Below are 14,920 nucleotides of genomic sequence, written 5' to 3' on the forward strand. Positions count from 1 at the left end.
GAGGAGACTGAGAGAGATTAAATGTGGAGGAGAGAGAGAGAGATTAAATGTGGAGGAGAGATTAAATGTGGAGAAGACAGAGAGAGATTAAACGTGGAGGAGAGAGAGATTAAACGTGGAGGAGAGAGAGAGATTAAATGTGGAGGAGACCGAGAGAGATTAAATGTGGAGGAGACAGAGAGAGATTAAATGTAGAGGAGACAGAGAGAGATTAAATGTGGAGGAGACAGAGAGAGATTAAATGTGGAGGAGAGAGATTAAATGTGGAGGAGAGATTAAATGTGGAGGAGAGAGAGAGAGATTAAATGTGGAGGAGAGAGAGAGAGATTAAATGTGGAGGAGAGATTAAATGTGGAGGAGACAGAGATATATTAAATGTGGAGGAGAGATTAAATGTGGAGGAGAGATTAAATGTGGAGGAGACTGAGAGAGATTAAATGTGGAGGAGAGAGAGAGATTAAATGTGGAGGAGACTGAGAGAGATTAAATGTGGAGACAGAGAGAGAGATTAAATGTGGAGGAGACAGAGAGATTAAATGTGGAGGAGAGATTAAATGTGGAGGAGAGATTAAATGTGGAGGAGACCGAGAGATTAAATGTGGAGGAGAGATTAAATGTGGAGGAGACAGAGAGAGATTAAATGTGGAGGAGACAGAGAGAGATTAAATGTGGAGGAGAGATTAAATGTGGAGGAGACAGAGAGAGATTAAATGTGGAGGAGAGAGAGAGAGATTAAACGTGGAGGAGAGAGAGAGAGATTAAATGTGGAGGAGAGATTAAATGTGGAGGAGACAGAGAGAGATTAATTGTGGAGGAGAGAGAGAGATTAAATGTGGAGGAGAGATTAAACATGGAGGAGAGAGAGAGATTAAATGTGGAGGAGAGAGAGAGATTAAATGTGGAGGAGAGAGAGAGAGATTAAATGTGGAGGAGACTGAGAGAGATTAAATGTGGAGGAGAGATTAAATGTGGAGGAGAGAGAGAGAGATTAAATGTGGAGGAGAGAGAGAGATTAAATGTGGAGGAGAGATTAAATGTGGAGGAGACAGAGAGATATTAAATGTGGAGGAGAGATTAAATGTGGAGGAGACTGAGAGAGATTAAATGTGGAGGAGAGATTAAATGTGGAGGAGACTGATTAAATGTGGAGGAGAGAGAGAGATTAAATGTGGAGGAGACTGAGAGAGATTAAATGTGGAGACAGAGAGATATTAAATGTGGAGGAGACAGAGAGATATTAAATGTGGCGGAGACAGAGAGATATTAAATGTGGAGGAGAGATTAAATGTGGAGGAGAGATTAAATGTGGAGGAGAGATTAAATGTGGAGGAGAGATTAAACGTGGAGGAGACAGAGAGAGATTAAATGTGGAGACAGAGAGAGAGACTAAATGTGGAGGAGACTGAGAGAGATTAAATGTGGAGGAGAGATTAAATGTGGAGGATAGATTAAATGTGGAGGAGAGATTAAATGTGGAGGAGACAGAGAGAGATTAAATGTGGAGGAGACAGAGAGAGATTAAATGTGGAGGAGAGATTAAATGTGGAGGAGACAGAGAGAGATTAAATGTGGAGGAGAGAGAGAGAGATTAAATGTGGAGGAGAGATTAAACATGGAGGAGAGAGAGAGATTAAATGTGGAGGAGAGAGAGAGATTAAATGTGGAGGAGAGAGAGAGAGATTAAATGTGGAGGAGACTGAGAGAGATTAAATGTGGAGGAGAGATTAAATGTGGAGGAGAGAGAGAGAGATTAAATGTGGAGGAGAGAGAGAGATTAAATGTGGAGGAGACTGAGAGAGATTAAATGTGGAGGAGAGATTAAATGTGGAGGAGACAGAGATATATTAAATGTGGAGGAGAGATTAAATGTGGAGGAGAGATTAAATGTGGAGGAGACTGAGAGAGATTAAATGTGGAGGAGAGATTAAATGTGGAGGAGACTGAGAGAGATTAAATGTGGAGACAGAGAGATATTAAATGTGGAGGAGACAGAGAGATATTAAATGTGGAGGAGACAGAGAGATATTAAATGTGGAGGAGAGATTAAATGTGGAGGAGAGATTAAATGTGGAGGAGAGATTAAATGTGGAGGAGAGATTAAACGTGGAGGAGACAGAGAGAGATTAAATGTGGAGGAGACTGAGAGAGATTAAATGTGGAGGAGACTGAGAGAGATTAAATGTGGAGGAGAGATTAAATGTGGAGGAGAGATTAAACGTGGAGGAGACAGAGAGAGATTAACGTGAAGAGACAGAGAGAGATTAAACATGGAGGAGACAGAGAGAGATTAAATGTGGAGGAGACAGAGAGAGATTAAATGTGGAGGAGACTGAGAGAGATTAAATGTGGAGAAGACAGAGAGAGATTAAACGTGGAGGAGAGAGAGAGATTAAATGTGGAGGAGAGAGAGAGATTAAATGTGGAGGAGACCGAGAGAGATTAAATGTGGAGGAGACAGAGAGAGATTAAATGTAGAGGAGACAGAGAGAGATTAAATGTGGAGGAGACAGAGAGAGATTAAACGTGGAGGAGAGAGATTAAATGTGGAGGAGAGATTAAATGTGGAGGAGAGAGAGAGAGATTAAATGTGGAGGAGAGAGAGAGAGATTAAATGTGGAGGAGAGATTAAATGTGGAGGAGACAGAGAGATATTAAATGTGGAGGAGAGATTAAATGTGGAGGAGAGATTAAATGTGGAGGAGACTGAGAGAGATTAAATGTGGAGGAGAGAGAGAGATTAAATGTGGAGGAGACTGAGAGAGATTAAATGTGGAGACAGAGAGATATTAAATGTGGAGGAGACAGAGAGATATTAAATGTGGAGGAGAGATTAAATGTGGAGGAGAGATTATACGTGGAGGAGACAGAGAGAGATTAAATGTGGAGACAGAGAGAGATTAAATGTGGAGGAGACTGAGAGAGATTAAATGTGGAGGAGAGATTAAATGTGGAGGAGAGATTAAATGTGGAGGAGACCGAGAGATTAAATGTGGAGGAGAGATTAAATGTGGAGGAGACAGAGAGAGATTAAATGTGGAGGAGACAGAGAGAGATTAAATGTGGAGGAGAGATTAAATGTGGAGGAGACAGAGAGATTAAATGTGGAGGAGAGAGAGAGAGATTAAACGTGGAGGAGAGAGAGAGAGATTAAATGTGGAGGAGAGATTAAATGTGGAGGAGACAGAGAGAGATTAAATGTGGAGGAGAGAGAGAGAGATTAAATGTGGAGGAGAGATTAAACATGGAGGAGAGAGAGATTAAATGTGGAGGAGAGAGAGAGATTAAATGTGGAGGAGAGAGAGAGATTAAATGTGGAGGAGACTGAGAGAGATTAAATGTGGAGGAGAGATTAAATGTGGAGGAGAGAGAGAGAGATTAAATGTGGAGGAGAGAGAGAGAGAGATTAAATGTGGAGGAGACTGAGAGAGATTAAATGTGGAGGAGAGATTAAATGTGGAGCAGACAGAGAGATATTAAATGTGGAGGAGAGATTAAATGTGGAGGAGACTGAGAGAGATTAAATGTGGAGGAGAGAGAGAGATTAAATGTGGAGGAGACTGAGAGAGATTAAATGTGGAGACAGAGAGATATTAAATGTGGAGGAGACAGAGAGATATTAAATGTGAGGGAGACAGAGAGATATTAAATGTGGAGGAGAGATTAAATGTGGAGGAGAGATTAAATGTGGAGGAGAGATTAAATGTGGAGGAGAGATTAAACGTGGAGACAGAGAGAGATTAAATGTGGAGGAGACTGAGAGAGATTAAATGTGGAGGAGACTGAGAGAGATTAAATGTGGAGGAGAGATTAAATGTGGAGGAGAGATTAAACGTTAGGAGACAGAGAGAGATTAACGTGAAGAGACAGAGAGATTAAACGTGGAGGAGACAGAGAGAGATTAAATGTGGAGGAGACAGAGAGAGATTAAATGTGGAGGAGACTGAGAGAGATTAAATGTGGAGGAGACTGAGAGAGATTAAATGTGGAGGAGAGATTAAACGTGGAGGAGAGAGAGAGATTAAATGTGGAGGAGACAGAGAGAGATTAAATGTAGAGGAGACAGAGAGAGATTAAATGTGGAGGAGACAGAGAGAGATTAAACGTGGAGGAGAGAGATTAAATGTGGAGGAGACTGAGAGAGATTAAATGTGGAGGAGACAGAGAGAGATTAAATGTGGAGGAGAGAGAGAGAGATTAAATGTGGAGGAGACAGAGAGAGATTAAATGTGGAGGAGAGATTAAACGTGGAGGAGACAGAGAGAGATTAAACGTGAAGAGACAGAGAGAGATTAAACGTGGAGGAGACAGAGAGAGATTAAATGTGGAGGAGACAGAGAGAGATTAAATGTGGAGGAGACTGAGAGAGATTAAATGTGGAGGAGAGAGAGAGATTAAATGTGGAGGAGACTGAGAGAGATTAAATGTGGAGGAGACAGAGAGAGAGATTAAATGTGGAGGAGAGATTAAACGTGGAGGAGACAGAGAAAGATTAAACGTGGAGGAGAGAGAGAGATTAAATGTGGAGACTGAGAGAGATTAAATGTAGAGGAGACAGAGAGAGATTAAATGTGGAGGAGACAGAGAGAGAGATTAAATGTGGAGGAGAGATTAAACGTGGAGGAGACAGAGAGAGATTAAACGTGGAGGAGAGAGATTAAATGTGGAGGAGAGATTAAACGTGGAGGAGACAGAGAGAGATTAAATGTGGAGGAGACTGAGAGAGATTAAATGTGGAGGAGAGATTAAACGTGGAGGAGACAGAGAGAGATTAAATGTGGAGGAGAGATTAAACGTGGAGGAGACAGAGAGAGATTAAATGTGGAGGAGAGATTAAACGAGGAGACAGAGAGATTTAAATGTGGAGGAGACTGAGAGAGATTAAATGTGGAGGAGAGATTAAATGTGGAGGAGAGATTAAATGTGGAGGAGACTGAGAGAGATTAAATGTGGAGGAGAGATTAAATGTGGAGGAGAGATTAAATGTGGAGGAGAGAGAGAGAGATTAAATGTGGAGGAGACTGAGAGAGATTAAATGTGGAGGAGAGATTAAATGTGGAGGAGACAGAGAGATATTAAATGTGGAGGAGAGATTAAATGTGGAGGAGAGATTAAATGTGGAGGAGACTGAGAGAGATTAAATGTGGAGGAGAGAGAGAGATTAAATGTGGAGGAGACTGAGAGAGATTAAATGTGGAGACAGAGAGATATTAAATGTGGAGGAGACAGAGAGATATTAAATGTGGAGGAGACAGAGAGATATTAAATGTGGAGGAGAGATTAAATGTGGAGGAGAGATTAAATGTGGAGGAGAGATTAAATGTGGAGGAGAGATTAAACGTGGAGGAGACAGAGAGAGATTAAATGTGGAGGAGACTGAGAGAGATTAAATGTGGAGGAGACTGAGAGAGATTAAATGTGGAGGAGAGATTAAATGTGGAGGAGAGATTAAACGTGGAGGAGACAGAGAGAGATTAACGTGAAGAGACAGAGAGAGATTAAACATGGAGGAGACAGAGAGAGATTAAATGTGGAGGAGACAGAGAGAGATTAAATGTGGAGGAGACTGAGAGAGATTAAATGTGGAGAAGACAGAGAGAGATTAAACGTGGAGGAGAGAGAGAGATTAAACGTGGAGGAGAGAGAGAGATTAAATGTGGAGGAGACCGAGAGAGATTAAATGTGGAGGAGACAGAGAGAGATTAAATGTAGAGGAGACAGAGAGAGATTAAATGTGGAGGAGACAGAGAGAGATTAAACGTGGAGGAGAGAGATTAAATGTGGAGGAGAGATTAAATGTGGAGGAGAGAGAGAGAGATTAAATGTGGAGGAGAGAGAGAGAGAGAGATTAAATGTGGAGGAGAGATTAAATGTGGAGGAGACAGAGAGATATTAAATGTGGAGGAGAGATTAAATGTGGAGGAGAGATTAAATGTGGAGGAGACTGAGAGAGATTAAATGTGGAGGAGAGAGAGAGATTAAATGTGGAGGAGACTGAGAGAGATTAAATGTGGAGACAGAGAGATATTAAATGTGGAGGAGACAGAGAGATATTAAATGTGGAGGAGAGATTAAATGTGGAGGAGAGATTAACGTGGAGGAGACAGAGAGAGATTAAATGTGGAGACAGAGAGAGATTAAATGTGGAGGAGACTGAGAGATTAAATGTGGAGGAGAGATTAAATGTGGAGGAGAGATTAAATGTGGAGGAGACCGAGAGATTAAATGTGGAGGAGAGATTAAATGTGGAGGAGACAGAGAGAGATTAAATGTGGAGGAGACAGAGAGAGATTAAATGTGGAGGAGAGATTAAATGTGGAGGAGACAGAGAGATTAAATGTGGAGGAGAGAGAGAGAGATTAAATGTGGAGGAGAGAGAGAGATTAAATGTGGAGGAGAGATTAAATGTGGAGGAGACAGAGAGAGATTAAATGTGGAGGAGAGAGAGAGATTAAATGTGGAGGAGAGATTAAACATGGAGGAGAGATTAAATGTGGAGGAGAGAGAGAGATTAAATGTGGAGGAGAGAGAGATTAAATGTGGAGGAGACAGAGAGATTAAATGTGGAGGAGAGATTAAATGTGGAGGAGAGAGAGAGAGATTAAATGTGGAGGAGAGAGAGAGATTAAATGTGGAGGAGACTGAGAGAGATTAAATGTGGAGGAGAGATTAAATGTGGAGCAGACAGAGAGATATTAAATGTGGAGGAGAGATTAAATGTGGAGGAGACTGAGAGAGATTAAATGTGGAGGAGAGAGAGAGATTAAATGTGGAGGAGACTGAGAGAGATTAAATGTGGAGACAGAGAGATATTAAATGTGGAGGAGACAGAGAGATATTAAATGTGAGGGAGACAGAGAGATATTAAATGTGGAGGAGAGATTAAATGTGGAGGAGAGATTAAATGTGGAGGAGAGATTAAATGTGGAGGAGAGATTAAACGTGGAGACAGAGAGAGATTAAATGTGGAGGAGACTGAGAGAGATTAAATGTGGAGGAGACTGAGAGAGATTAAATGTGGAGGAGAGATTAAATGTGGAGGAGAGATTAAACGTGGAGGAGACAGAGAGAGATTAACGTGAAGAGACAGAGAGAGATTAAACGTGGAGGAGACAGAGAGAGATTAAATGTGGAGGAGACAGAGAGAGATTAAATGTGGAGGAGACTGAGAGAGATTAAATGTGGAGGAGACTGAGAGAGATTAAATGTGGAGGAGAGATTAAACGTGGAGGAGAGAGAGAGATTAAATGTGGAGGAGACAGAGAGAGATTAAATGTAGAGGAGACAGAGAGAGATTAAATGTGGAGGAGACAGAGAGAGATTAAACGTGGAGGAGAGAGATTAAATGTGGAGGAGAGATTAAATGTGGAGGAGAGAGAGAGAGATTAAATGTGGAGGAGAGAGAGAGAGAGATTAAATGTGGAGGAGAGATTAAATGTGGAGGAGACAGAGAGATATTAAATGTGGAGGAGAGATTAAATGTGGAGGAGAGATTAAATGTGGAGGAGACTGAGAGAGATTAAATGTGGAGGAGAGAGAGAGATTAAATGTGGAGGAGACTGAGAGAGATTAAATGTGGAGACAGAGAGATATTAAATGTGGAGGAGACAGAGAGATATTAAATGTGGAGGAGAGATTAAATGTGGAGGAGAGATTATACGTGGAGGAGACAGAGAGATTAAATGTGGAGACAGAGAGAGATTAAATGTGGAGGAGACTGAGAGAGATTAAATGTGGAGGAGAGATTAAATGTGGAGGAGAGATTAAATGTGGAGGAGACCGAGAGATTAAATGTGGAGGAGAGATTAAATGTGGAGGAGACAGAGAGAGATTAAATGTGGAGGAGACAGAGAGAGATTAAATGTGGAGGAGAGATTAAATGTGGAGGAGACAGAGAGATTAAATGTGGAGGAGAGAGAGAGAGATTAAACGTGGAGGAGAGAGAGAGAGATTAAATGTGGAGGAGAGATTAAATGTGGAGGAGACAGAGAGAGATTAAATGTGGAGGAGAGAGAGAGAGATTAAATGTGGAGGAGAGATTAAACATGGAGGAGAGAGATTAAATGTGGAGGAGAGAGAGAGATTAAATGTGGAGGAGAGAGAGAGATTAAATGTGGAGGAGACTGAGAGAGATTAAATGTGGAGGAGAGATTAAATGTGGAGGAGAGAGAGAGAGATTAAATGTGGAGGAGAGATTAAATGTGGAGGAGACTGAGAGAGATTAAATGTGGAGGAGAGATTAAATGTGGAGCAGACAGAGAGATATTAAATGTGGAGGAGAGATTAAATGTGGAGGAGACTGAGAGAGATTAAATGTGGAGGAGAGAGAGATTAAATGTGGAGGAGACTGAGAGAGATTAAATGTGGAGACAGAGAGATATTAAATGTGGAGGAGACAGAGAGATATTAAATGTGAGGAGACAGAGAGATATTAAATGTGGAGGAGAGATTAAATGTGGAGGAGAGATTAAATGTGGAGGAGAGATTAAATGTGGAGGAGAGATTAAACGTGGAGACAGAGAGAGATTAAATGTGGAGGAGACTGAGAGAGATTAAATGTGGAGGAGACTGAGAGAGATTAAATGTGGAGGAGAGATTAAATGTGGAGGAGAGATTAAACGTGGAGGAGACAGAGAGAGATTAACGTGAAGAGACAGAGAGAGATTAAACGTGGAGGAGACAGAGAGAGATTAAATGTGGAGGAGACAGAGAGAGATTAAATGTGGAGGAGACTGAGAGAGATTAAATGTGGAGGAGACTGAGAGAGAGATTAAATGTGGAGGAGAGATTAAACGTGGAGGAGAGAGATTAAATGTGGAGGAGACAGAGAGAGATTAAATGTAGAGGAGACAGAGAGAGATTAAATGTGGAGGAGACAGAGAGAGATTAAATGTGGAGGAGAGATTAAACGTGGAGGAGACAGAGAAAGATTAAACGTGGAGGAGAGAGAGAGATTAAATGTGGAGACTGAGAGAGATTAAATGTAGAGGAGACAGAGAGAGATTAAATGTGGAGGAGACAGAGAGAGAGATTAAATGTGGAGGAGAGATTAAACGTGGAGGAGACAGAGAGAGATTAAACGTGGAGGAGAGAGATTAAATGTGGAGGAGAGATTAAACGTGGAGGAGACCGAGAGAGATTAAATGTGGAGGAGACTGAGAGAGATTAAATGTGGAGGAGAGATTAAACGTGGAGGAGACAGAGAGAGATTAAATGTGGAGGAGAGATTAAACGTGGAGGAGACAGAGAGAGATTAAATGTGGAGGAGAGATTAAACGTGGAGGAGACAGAGAGAGATTAAATGTGGAGGAGACTGAGAGAGATTAAATGTGGAGGAGAGATTAAATGTGGAGGAGAGATTAAATGTGGAGGAGACTGAGAGAGATTAAATGTGGAGGAGAGATTAAATGTGGAGGAGAGAGAGAGAGATTAAATGTGGAGGAGAGAGAGATTAAATGTGGAGGAGACTGAGAGAGATTAAATGTGGAGGAGAGATTAAATGTGGAGGAGACAGAGAGATATTAAATGTGGAGGAGAGATTAAATGTGGAGGAGAGATTAAATGTGGAGGAGACTGAGAGAGATTAAATGTGGAGGAGAGAGAGAGATTAAATGTGGAGGAGACTGAGAGAGATTAAATGTGGAGACAGAGAGATATTAAATGTGGAGGAGACAGAGAGATTAAATGTGGAGGAGACAGAGAGATATTAAATGTGGAGGAGAGATTAAATGTGGAGGAGAGATTAAATGTGGAGGAGAGATTAAATGTGGAGGAGAGATTAAACGTGGAGGAGACAGAGAGAGATTAAATGTGGAGGAGACTGAGAGAGATTAAATGTGGAGGAGACTGAGAGAGATTAAATGTGGAGGAGAGATTAAATGTGGAGGAGAGATTAAATGTGGAGGAGACAGAGAGAGATTAACGTGAAGAGACAGAGAGAGATTAAACATGGAGGAGACAGAGAGAGATTAAATGTGGAGGAGACAGAGAGAGATTAAATGTGGAGGAGACTGAGAGAGATTAAATGTGGAGAAGACAGAGAGAGATTAAATGTGGAGGAGAGAGAGATTAAACGTGGAGGAGAGAGAGAGATTAAATGTGGAGGAGACCGAGAGAGATTAAATGTGGAGGAGACAGAGAGAGATTAAATGTAGAGGAGACAGAGAGAGATTAAATGTGGAGGAGACAGAGAGAGATTAAACGTGGAGGAGAGAGATTAAATGTGGAGGAGAGATTAAATGTGGAGGAGAGAGAGAGATTAAATGTGGAGGAGAGAGAGAGAGAGAGATTAAATGTGGAGGAGAGATTAAATGTGGAGGAGACAGAGAGATATTAAATGTGGAGGAGAGATTAAATGTGGAGGAGAGATTAAATGTGGAGGAGACTGAGAGAGATTAAATGTGGAGGAGAGAGAGAGATTAAATGTGGAGGAGACTGAGAGAGATTAAATGTGGAGACAGAGAGATATTAAATGTGGAGGAGACAGAGAGATATTAAATGTGGAGGAGAGATTAAATGTGGAGGAGAGATTATACGTGGAGGAGACAGAGAGAGATTAAATGTGGAGACAGAGAGAGATTAAATGTGGAGGAGACTGAGAGAGATTAAATGTGGAGGAGAGATTAAATGTGGAGGAGAGATTAAATGTGGAGGAGACCGAGAGATTAAATGTGGAGGAGAGATTAAATGTGGAGGAGACAGAGAGAGATTAAATGTGGAGGAGACAGAGAGAGATTAAATGTGGAGGAGAGATTAAATGTGGAGGAGACAGAGAGATTAAATGTGGAGGAGAGAGAGATTAAACGTGGAGGAGAGAGAGATTAAATGTGGAGGAGAGATTAAATGTGGAGGAGACAGAGAGAGATTAAATGTGGAGGAGAGAGAGAGAGATTAAATGTGGAGGAGAGATTAAACATGGAGGAGAGAGAGATTAAATGTGGAGGAGAGAGAGAGATTAAATGTGGAGGAGAGAGAGAGATTAAATGTGGAGGAGACTGAGAGAGATTAAATGTGGAGGAGAGATTAAATGTGGAGGAGAGAGAGAGAGATTAAATGTGGAGGAGAGAGAGAGAGAGATTAAATGTGGAGGAGACTGAGAGAGATTAAATGTGGAGGAGAGATTAAATGTGGAGCAGACAGAGAGATATTAAATGTGGAGGAGAGATTAAATGTGGAGGAGACTGAGAGAGATTAAATGTGGAGGAGAGAGAGATTAAATGTGGAGGAGACTGAGAGAGATTAAATGTGGAGACACGAGAGATATTAAATGTGGAGGAGACAGAGAGATATTAAATGTGAGGAGACAGAGAGATATTAAATGTGGAGGAGAGATTAAATGTGGAGGAGAGATTAAATGTGGAGGAGAGATTAAATGTGGAGGAGAGATTAAACGTGGAGACTGAGAGAGATTAAATGTGGAGGAGACTGAGAGAGATTAAATGTGGAGGAGAGATTAAATGTGGAGGAGAGATTAAACGTGGAGGAGAGATTAAACGTGGAGGAGACAGAGAGAGATTAACGTGAAGAGACAGAGAGAGATTAAACGTGGAGGAGACAGAGAGAGATTAAATGTGGAGGAGACAGAGAGAGATTAAATGTGGAGGAGACTGAGAGAGATTAAATGTGGAGGAGACTGAGAGAGATTAAATGTGGAGGAGAGATTAAACGTGGAGGAGAGAGAGAGATTAAATGTGGAGGAGACAGAGAGAGATTAAATGTAGAGGAGACAGAGAGAGATTAAATGTGGAGGAGACAGAGAGAGATTAAACGTGGAGGAGAGAGATTAAATGTGGAGGAGACTGAGGGAGATTAAATGTGGAGGAGACAGAGAGAGATTAAATGTGGAGGAGAGAGAGAGAGATTAAATGTGGAGGAGACAGAGAGAGATTAAACGTGGAGGAGAGAGAGAGATTAAATGTGGAGGAGACTGAGAGAGATTAAATGTGGAGGAGACAGAGAGAGATTAAATGTGGAGGAGAGATTAAACGTGGAGGAGACAGAGAAAGATTAAACGTGGAGGAGAGAGAGAGATTAAATGTGGAGACTGAGAGAGATTAAATGTAGAGGAGACAGAGAGAGATTAAATGTGGAGGAGACAGAGAGAGAGATTAAATGTGGAGGAGAGATTAAACGTGGAGGAGACAGAGAGAGATTAAACGTGGAGGAGAGAGATTAAATGTGGAGGAGAGATTAAACGTGGAGGAGACAGAGAGAGATTAAATGTGGAGGAGACTGAGAGAGATTAAATGTGGAGGAGAGATTAAATGTGGAGGAGAGATTAAATGTGGAGGAGACAGAGAGAGATTAAATGTGGAGGAGACAGAGAGAGAGATTAAATGTGGAGGAGACAGAGAGAGATTAAATGTGGAGATGAGATTAAATGTGGAGGAGACAGAGAGAGATTAAATGTGGAGGAGAGATTAAACGTGGAGGAGACAGAGAGAGATTAAATGTGGAGGAGAGATTAAACGTGGAGGAGACAGAGAGAGATTAAATGTGGAGGAGACAGAGAGAGATTAAATGTGGAGGAGAGATTAAATGTGGAGGAGAGATTAAATGTGGAGGAGACAGAGAGAGATTAAATGTGGAGGAGATAGAGAGATTAAATGTGGAGGAGACAGAGAGAGATTAAATGTGGAGGAGAGATTAAATGTGGAGGAGACAGAGAGAGATTAAATGTGGAGGAGAGATTAAACGTGGAGGAGACAGAGAGATTAAATGTGGAGGAGAGATTAAACGTGGAGGAGACAGAGAGAGATTAAATGTGGAGGAGACTGAGAGAGATTAAATGTGGAGGAGACAGAGAGAGATTAAACGTGGAGGAGAGAGAGAGATTAAATGTGGAGGAGAGAGAGAGATTAAATGTGGAGGAGACAGAGAGATTAAATGTGGAGGAGAGATTAAACGTGGAGGAGAGAGAGAGATTAAATGTGGAGGAGACTGAGAGAGATTAAATGTGGAGGAGACAGAGAGAGATTAAATGTAGAGGAGACAGAGAGAGATTAAACGTGGAGGAGACTGAGAGAGATTAAACATGGAGGAGAGAGATTAAATGTGGAGGAGACAGAGAGAGATTAAACGTGGAGGAGAGAGATTAAATGTGGAGGAGACAGAGAGAGATTAAATGTGGAGGAGAGATTAAACGTGGAGGAGACAGAGAGAGATTAAATGTGGAGGAGACTGAGAGAGATTAAATGTGGAGGAGAGATTAAACGTGGAGGAGACAGAGAGAGATTAAATGTGGAGGAGACTGAGAGAGATTAAATGTGGAGGAGAGATTAAACGTGGAGGAGACAGAGAGAGATTAAATGTGGAGGAGACTGAGAGAGATTAAATGTGGAGGAGAGATTAAACGTGGAGGAGACAGAGAGAGATTAAATGTGGAGGAGAGATTAAACGTGGAGGAGACAGAGAGAGATTAAATGTGGAGGAGAGATTAAACGTGGAGGAGACAGAGAGAGATTAAATGTGGAGGAGACTGAGAGAGATTAAATGTGGAGGAGAGATTAAATGTGGAGGAGAGATTAAATGTGGAGGAGACAGAGAGAGATTAAATGTGGAGGAGACAGAGAGATTAAATGTGGAGGAGACAGAGAGAGATTAAATGTGGAGGAGAGATTAAATGTGGAGGAGACAGAGAGAGATTAAATGTGGAGGAGAGATTAAACGTGGAGGAGACAGAGAGAGATTAAATGTGGAGGAGAGATTAAACGTGGAGGAGACAGAGAGAGATTAAATGTGGAGGAGACTGAGAGAGATTAAATGTGGAGGAGACTGAGAGATTAAATGTGGAGGAGACAGAGAGAGATTAAACGTGGAGGAGAGAGAGAGAGATTAAAAGTGGAGGAGAGAGAGAGAGATTAAATGAGGAGACAGAGAGAGATTAAATATGGAGGAGAGAGAGAGAGATTAAATGAGGAGACAGCGAGAGATTAAATATGGAGGAGAGAGAGAGATTAAATGTGGAGGAGACAGAGAGAGAGATTAAATGTGGAGGAGACAGAGAGAGATTAAATGTGGAGGAGAGATTAAATGTGGAGGAGACAGAGAGAGATTAAATGTGGAGGAGAGATTAAACGTGGAGGAGACAGAGAGAGATTAAATGTGGAGGAGAGATTAAACGTGGAGGAGACAGAGAGAGATTAAATGTGGAGGAGACTGAGAGAGATTAAATGTGGAGGAGACTGAGAGAGATTAAATGTGGAGGAGACAGAGAGAGATTAAACGTGGAGGAGAGAGAGAGATTAAATGTGGAGGAGAGATTAAACATGGAGGAGAGAGAGAGAGATTAAACGTGGAGGAGAGAGAGAGAGATTAAAAGTGGAGGAGAGAGAGAGAGATTAAATGAGGAGACAGAGAGAGATTAAATATGGAGGAGAGAGAGAGAGATTAAATGAGGAGACAGAGAGAGATTAAATATGGAGGAGAGAGAGAGATAGAGAACGGCAGACTGAAGTGGCTGGCTGGCAGACTTATTGTTTGTCTGTGTCTGTCTCGTTGGAGCTGGATGTTTCTGTGCCCCATTGTCCTCCGTCTTCCTCACCTCCCTCCTCTTCTCCCTCACTCTCTCTCTGACTGAGATACAAATAAACAAAGCAGACATCTTTCAACAACCCCCCCAAAATCCCGGAAACATGGGAGAGAGGGACAAGAGAGATGGAAAAAGAGACATACAGAGAAGGAGAGGTTGGAGATTCTGTTGATCAAACATGAAAAGGTTTTATCTGTTTTTGATCAATTTGACAGCGGAACGAAACAGGCACATTTTTCACCCAAAATCCAAATATGGAGTCTAGTCTACCCTCGTTCTCTCCATTCTCCTGCTTTCCACCCTGCCCGCCCCATCCTCCTCTCCCCCTTCCCTCTCTCCTCTCCCCCTTCCTCCTCTCCTCCTCCCCCTTCCTCCTCTCCTCTCCTCTCCTGC

At 41.7% G+C, this 14,920-nt stretch overlaps 1 protein-coding gene across 1 annotated transcript in view; it reads right to left on the minus strand.

Annotated features, from left to right (window-relative positions):
• Positions 1-14,920, minus strand: part of LOC124013738 (CUGBP Elav-like family member 2) — a 210,717-nt gene that overhangs the window by 194,987 nt on the left and 810 nt on the right. The window lies entirely within an intron of this gene.

Source organism: Oncorhynchus gorbuscha, linkage group LG25, assembly GCF_021184085.1.
Source record: "Oncorhynchus gorbuscha isolate QuinsamMale2020 ecotype Even-year linkage group LG25, OgorEven_v1.0, whole genome shotgun sequence".
Taxonomy (NCBI): Eukaryota; Metazoa; Chordata; class Actinopteri; order Salmoniformes; family Salmonidae; genus Oncorhynchus; species Oncorhynchus gorbuscha.